Consider the following 6,609-nt stretch of genomic DNA (forward strand, 5'->3'; position numbering starts at 1 on the left):
CACATTCCTGGCTCAATTGGATCGCTACTACCTGGAGTAGAGACTTCCGTGAAGCTCTTCTGAGCTTCCTTAGATGTCCCTTTTACCTGTTCCATCTCAAAGTCAGTTTCCCTTGTAGGGGCATCGCAACCCTTCCCATCTTCTCCAGACTGTTTCCTCACATCTCCCTCTGTAGTTGTACCGCTCCTCAATACCATCTTTACACTGGGGTCCTCTTCGCGTGGTTCTGACCTCATCATTTGGATATTTTGAGTTGGAGTAGGTTATAATACCCCCTTTTCGCACATCTGGAAAATTAGTGTCAGACAATCTACCATTTCATGATCAAACTGCTCACAGTATGGACAAGATATTCTCATCGGGTTAGTACAATCGCGAGCGTAGTACCTTGGCCCTCTGCAATTATAACAGATTAGCTGTCTGCACCCTCACCCAGGCCCCATTCCTCCTCTTCCTCGTCCGTGTCCTTGGAATCCCCCGAAGTGGCCCTGCAGCTGGGTCAAAACCTTGTACCTCAGTCTGCATTCGATAAGCTGGGGTCCTCTCCATCATTAGCTCGTAGCTTTGACATGTTTGATCATCGTGACCCATTGATCTATAGACTTTGCAGTATAGCTGCTACGGAGTCTGGGTATACTTCTATAGTAGGTGACAGTTGTCTGTTGCGTGTTTTCCTCCTACTTGACAAATCACGCACCAGAGCGTAGGCGCCGCCCTTGATCCTACTTGTACCTCCAGCCTTAATGGCATGGGCCCCCCTCCCGCTAGCTAGTTCACGAATACTGGGCAGTGGTCCTTGTCGTGACCTTGACCTTTGCATTTGATACATCCCACTTTTATACGCACCTCCGGTCGGGGCGCCCTTTCTTGTTTCAAACTTTGCATTTCTAAGCATAGGTTTTGTAATTGCGCGTGGATTTGCTGAACTCCAAACCCCAGATCCTATATTGGAGTTTCATGCAAGCTCATTGTTGTCTCTAATGCTTCAGCTTGGGTTGATATCTTTTGCTGTGATAGCATCGTACTCAGATGTGGTGTAAAGATGCCACAAACCACGCGTAGTGCTGTGCATCTATCAGTGTCATGTTAGCTTCGCGGATTATACTCTTCAATCTCTGATCTAGATCCCACGGGGTTTCACTAGGTAGCATCGTGATCTCCTTGAACTGGATTATCGATTGTGTCTCTGATTTTGGTCGACTAAATTCTTTGTTCAATGCATCCTAGATCTCTGCTATTCCCACATTCGGGTGTTTGCTAGAGTACTTTATATACCATGTCAACACACGGTCCTGTAACACGCTAACCAGAGTAGCCTTTTTTATGTTATCATCAGTTATGCCTTGGGATTCCCATATAGCCTTCACCACGAACTAGAATTGATCTGGTTCCTCATTTCCTACACCTCTAAATATCGGCAACTTGATTGCACATGCCATTCCAACCCTCGGTGGTGGCAGAGGTGGGGATGGGGTAGGTGAAGAAGGATTTGATGTAGGTGAAGTAGGTGATGGTGTGGACAGTGGTGGTATCAGTGGAATGCTTTGCTTTATCAATCGTACTGTGCTTCTCGGAGAGAACCCTACGAGCTCCTCCTCGCTTTCTTGTGAAAATGAAATCAAAGGATTTTTTTCTAATCCTTCGGTCCCTTGGTAGCCTCTTATAGTCCTTGTTACCCCAGACATCAATGGATGTGCATAACCCGCTTTTCACATAACATCATTTTAATCCAAGTATTTAGTGATTTGATGTACTCACCCTGCGGTCCTTGGAGAAAGAGCTTTTCTGCTTCACTATAGCTCACAGTTGTGTCTATTGCAAATTCGGTGATAAACCCTCCTATTATTCGATCCAATCAGTGATCTACTACCCGTGCAATTTTATCTTCAGATGCTTCTAGCCTACGCACCAATTCTGGCATCCACATGATGGGCTGATTCAGTCTGCACCTTCCCTGATTATGAGCTAGCCTCGCGATCCACTCGTATAGTTCTATCGAGAAGGACACAAAAAAGATCTCGTGGATTTCTATGTATATGTAGTGATCCATCCACCTTTCCTCAGATATCCACAGATTTTTGTTTTCTTGTACCACAAACTCGTGAAGCTTCTGATCCAACTAATCCTCAAGTTCTTTCTTCATAGCATTCTAGTGTTCCGACATCAAGCATCCCTTAGACAGATCCCAGTCCTGGCAACAGAACCATTTATTGGCTTGTTGGGGCCTGACCCAGGTTTAGAAGTGTTTTAGCCGAACAAATCCTGCACTACTGGCCCTTTCGGCAACAATCTATGGAGCACGGACTGAAGTCTCATCTGAGGTAGTATGGGAGGGTGTTGGAACCAGGTTTCCATACCCTTGGGATGTCTTGATGTTGTCTGGAGGGGTCATGACCCATTCTGCGGCTTCTCGCCACTCTGGGCTTCCACGTATATCCATGCAGACACGCTTTCTAATTAATGAATTTATTACAAATTTGATCTTCTTCTTACAGTCTTTAAGCAAACATTTAATAATAAAACCCAGTGTGCGCAATCATAATTCTTAAAGACAGTCCATAAATTTAGAACATAAGCAACAGATAAATTCATGATAAAGCACCCAATGATTCAGAAATTATTATCTTTATTTATCTTCTGTCAATACAACCAGATCTGCCCTACGCACTCAGCTACAGGGGTCCACACGCATAGCTATGGACTCTACCAGGCCTCTGCACACACAGCTGGAGATCCGCTATCTATCCACCCACACCCTTGACTCGAACTTACAGACGCTGAGAGAATATTGTCATCACAAACCCATTACATTCAAGATCCAAACCAAAAACTAAAAAACTGACTTCTAACCATAGAGCCTTGCTCTATTTATACATTTCCATGGTCCGCTGACCATGGGCAAGCAAACTCACTTTCCATTTTCTTACATTATTTTTGGGTGGACAACCCTTTGACTTGACTCATTAAAGTTCGTGCTCCACACACCTCGCAGAGATTTTACCATACTTTTACCCAAAATTGTGGGCTTCGAGTCCCAAAACTGTTACGCAGGGCCTCCGCTACCCAACACCTTGGTAAGATTGATGCTTATGATGAAATACTTCTTGCAACATTCAAGGCTACAATGATTGGAAATTTTAAAAATGACAAAAGAAATAGAGCTTATAGATCTCATTGTAGAGAAAATTTCCAACCACTAAGAAGAGGGAACTTGATGAAGAAATTATATGGCACTGGATGGGAAATGTCGCCATGTGTGGGATAAGGATTGGGAGGTTTAATTTTGGAAAGGCAGGGTAGTAGAGAAAAACAACTCAAGAAATAGTAAATTTTATATTTATATAGTAAACAAGTTCTATTTCACTAAACATGTTTTTGTGAATTCTGAATGATTTAAACAATGTTGCAGTTTAGTGAATGTTGATTTTAAGCATTCAGAATTCACAAAAAATGTTTAGTGAAATAGAAGTAGTTGATAGTAGTTTAGTCAAGAAAAGAAAAAAAGACATCCTGTTTAGTCTAGAAGATAAGAAAATCACTGAGAATAACCTTCGGCCTCATGATACCATGGATGACCTTGGTAAGATTAATGCTTATGATGAAAGACTTCTTGCAACATTCAAGACTACAATGATTGGAACTTGTGAAAATGACAGAAGTAATAGAGCTTATAGATCTCATTGTAGAGAAAATTTCCAACCACTACGAAGAGAGAACTTGATGAAGAAATTATATGGCACTGGATGGGAAATGTCACCATGCTTGGGATAAGGATTGGGAGGTTGAATTTTGGAAAGGCAGGGGCAGTAGAGAAAAACAACTCAAGAAATAGTAAAGTTGATATTTATACAGTAAACTAGTTCTATTTCACTAAACATGTTTTTGTGAATTCTGAATGCTTTAAATAATGTTGTAGTTTAGTGAATGTTGCTTTAAAGCATTCAAAATTCACAAAAACATGTTTAGTGAAATAGAATTATTTTACTGTAGTCTAGTGAATGTTTAGTGAAATAGAACTAGTTTACTATAGTTTAGTTTAGTGAAATAGAAATAGAACAATGTTGCAGTTTAGTGAATGTTGCAATTTTGTGGGTCAAGGGACCCCCTCCATGTAGTGATTTGATTGCTTAGTCTACAGACATCATTGACTCTATTATGATAGGTGTGGGAATATTATTTGGCATGTCCAAGAGAAATCCTCAAGGATATGTAAACGCAAAAAATTTATACATACAAACATGGGGGTCTCATACGTCAAATTTAGTGTTTGGTTATGCATAGATCCCAAAAAGTCGGGAAAAAAATTCAATGTTATATGATTATAAGTAAATACAAACATAATGATTCTTGAAAAACAAAGTGGCAGTTGGCTAAAGGCTTGGAAACACTACAAAGTATAATAAAATATATATTAAAAGAGTAAGGCCAAGTGGATAGAATGAACAGATTTGTGACCCATCCATGAAGGGCTGATGTGATGCTGATGGATGGAATGTTTGCAAAGTTAATTTTGGAGTTAAGCAAATATTGAGATTTGACAAGTTGTAAAATTATACTAAAATTAGGTTATCTCAGCCCAAGTTATGAGTCCTGTGAAGGTATTGGAATTTCCTGCCACTACAAAGGCATTGCAACATTCTTTCCTCGAAAGACTAAGTAAAATGATCATATTAATAGCATGAGAATAAAGAATATCATGCCAAGGGGAAAGGGATGAAAATAAGACATCCCATTTAGTCCCAGAGTCAAGAAAAGAAAATAAGACATCTTGTTTAGTCCAGGAGATAGGAAATGCACTGAGAATAACATCTAGCCTCATGATACCATGGATGAACTTGGTAAGATTGATGCTTATGATGAAAGACTTCTTGCAACATTCAAGGCTACAATGATTCAAACTTGTGAAAATGACAGAAGTAATAGAGCTTATAGATCTCATTGTAGAGCAAATTGCCAACCACTAAGAAGAGGGAACTTGATGAAGAAATTATATGGCACTGGATGGGAAATGTTGCCATGCTTTGGATAAGGATTGGGAGGTTGAATTTTGGAAAGGCAGGGGTAGTACAACAAAACAACTCAAGAAATAGTAAAGTTGATATTTATATAGTAAACTAGTTCTATTTCATTAAACATGATTTTGTGAATTCTGAATGCTTTAAACAATGTTGCAGTTTAGTGAATGTTGAAAGAATAACTTCGGCGTAAATCACATGTAGACAGACATTTGTCGACGCGTTTCGAACCAACAAGTGTGGTTCATCGTCAGGACAAGTTGAAGAGACAGATTCAGCTTAGCATGTTAAATAATCTGAGCAGAGACTCTAACGGCTAAATCGACCAACGGCTAATTTTGACCTTAGGACCCAGGTCAAATTATTATTCATTAATTTAATATTATTATTATTTTTAATATTAATACATAAAATATTTTTAATGGTTAGTTTTAAAAATTAATTAATTAATTTATTAATAATTATTAATATATATATCTATATATATCTATATATATATATATATATATATATATATATATATATATATATATATATATATATATTAAAGTTATAAAAGTTAGGATTAAAAAACAAATAAAATACTTTTAGTGGTTAGTTTAAAAAGATAATTTACATATTTATTTAAATTATTTAATAGTTATTGTTAATATATATATATATATATATATATATATATATATATATATATATATATATATATATATATATATAGATAGATAGATATATATAGATATATATGTTGTTAAGGACGAAAATAATTTCAATGGTTAGCTTAAAAAGTAATTTATTTATTTATTTATTAATAATCTCACACACACACACACACACACACATATATATATATATATATATATATATATAGATATATATATATATATATTAAAATCATAAAGTTAGGGTTAAAAATATAAATAAATAAAATAATTTAAATGGTTAGTTAGAAAAGTAATTTATTCAATTTAATTAAATTATTTATTATTATATATTAATAATATAGTCTTAATATAGGTAATTTATTTGTTTAATTAAATTATTTATTAAATATAATTAATATTATATTAATAATATAGTCTTGATATTAATATATTAATAATATTAGTAGTCAAATTATTATTTATTAATTTAATATTATTATTATTTTTAATATTATTATTATTATTGTTTTGGAAATAAGTTAAATTAGGTAAAAATATATAGATAAATAAAATACTTTTTAATGGTTAGTTTTAAAAACTTTAATTTAATTTATTTATTAAATTATTTATTCCTAATTATATATATATATATATATATATATATATATATATATATGAAAGTAAATTATAATATTAGGTTATTAAGATAAAAGCTAGGATTAAAAATAATAAATAAAATACTTTTAGTGGTTAGTTTAAAAAGATAATTTACTAATTTATTTAAATTGTTTAATAATTATTGTTAATATTATATAGAATCATTTATTTTTGTAATGTAAAGGAGGTTTCCCCCTTAAAGAGGCTGAATTCTAAGGCGTTGATCTATCTTTTTGTGAGCTAGTTTCATAACATTTGGTATCAGAGGTTTGGATTCTAGGTTTTCGCTGCTCCAAATA

This window comes from Pinus tabuliformis, chromosome 1_1, assembly GCF_031772625.1.
Source record: "Pinus tabuliformis cultivar Carrire ecotype Pingquan chromosome 1_1, CPIR1, whole genome shotgun sequence".
NCBI classification, from domain to species: Eukaryota; Viridiplantae; Streptophyta; class Pinopsida; order Pinales; family Pinaceae; genus Pinus; species Pinus tabuliformis.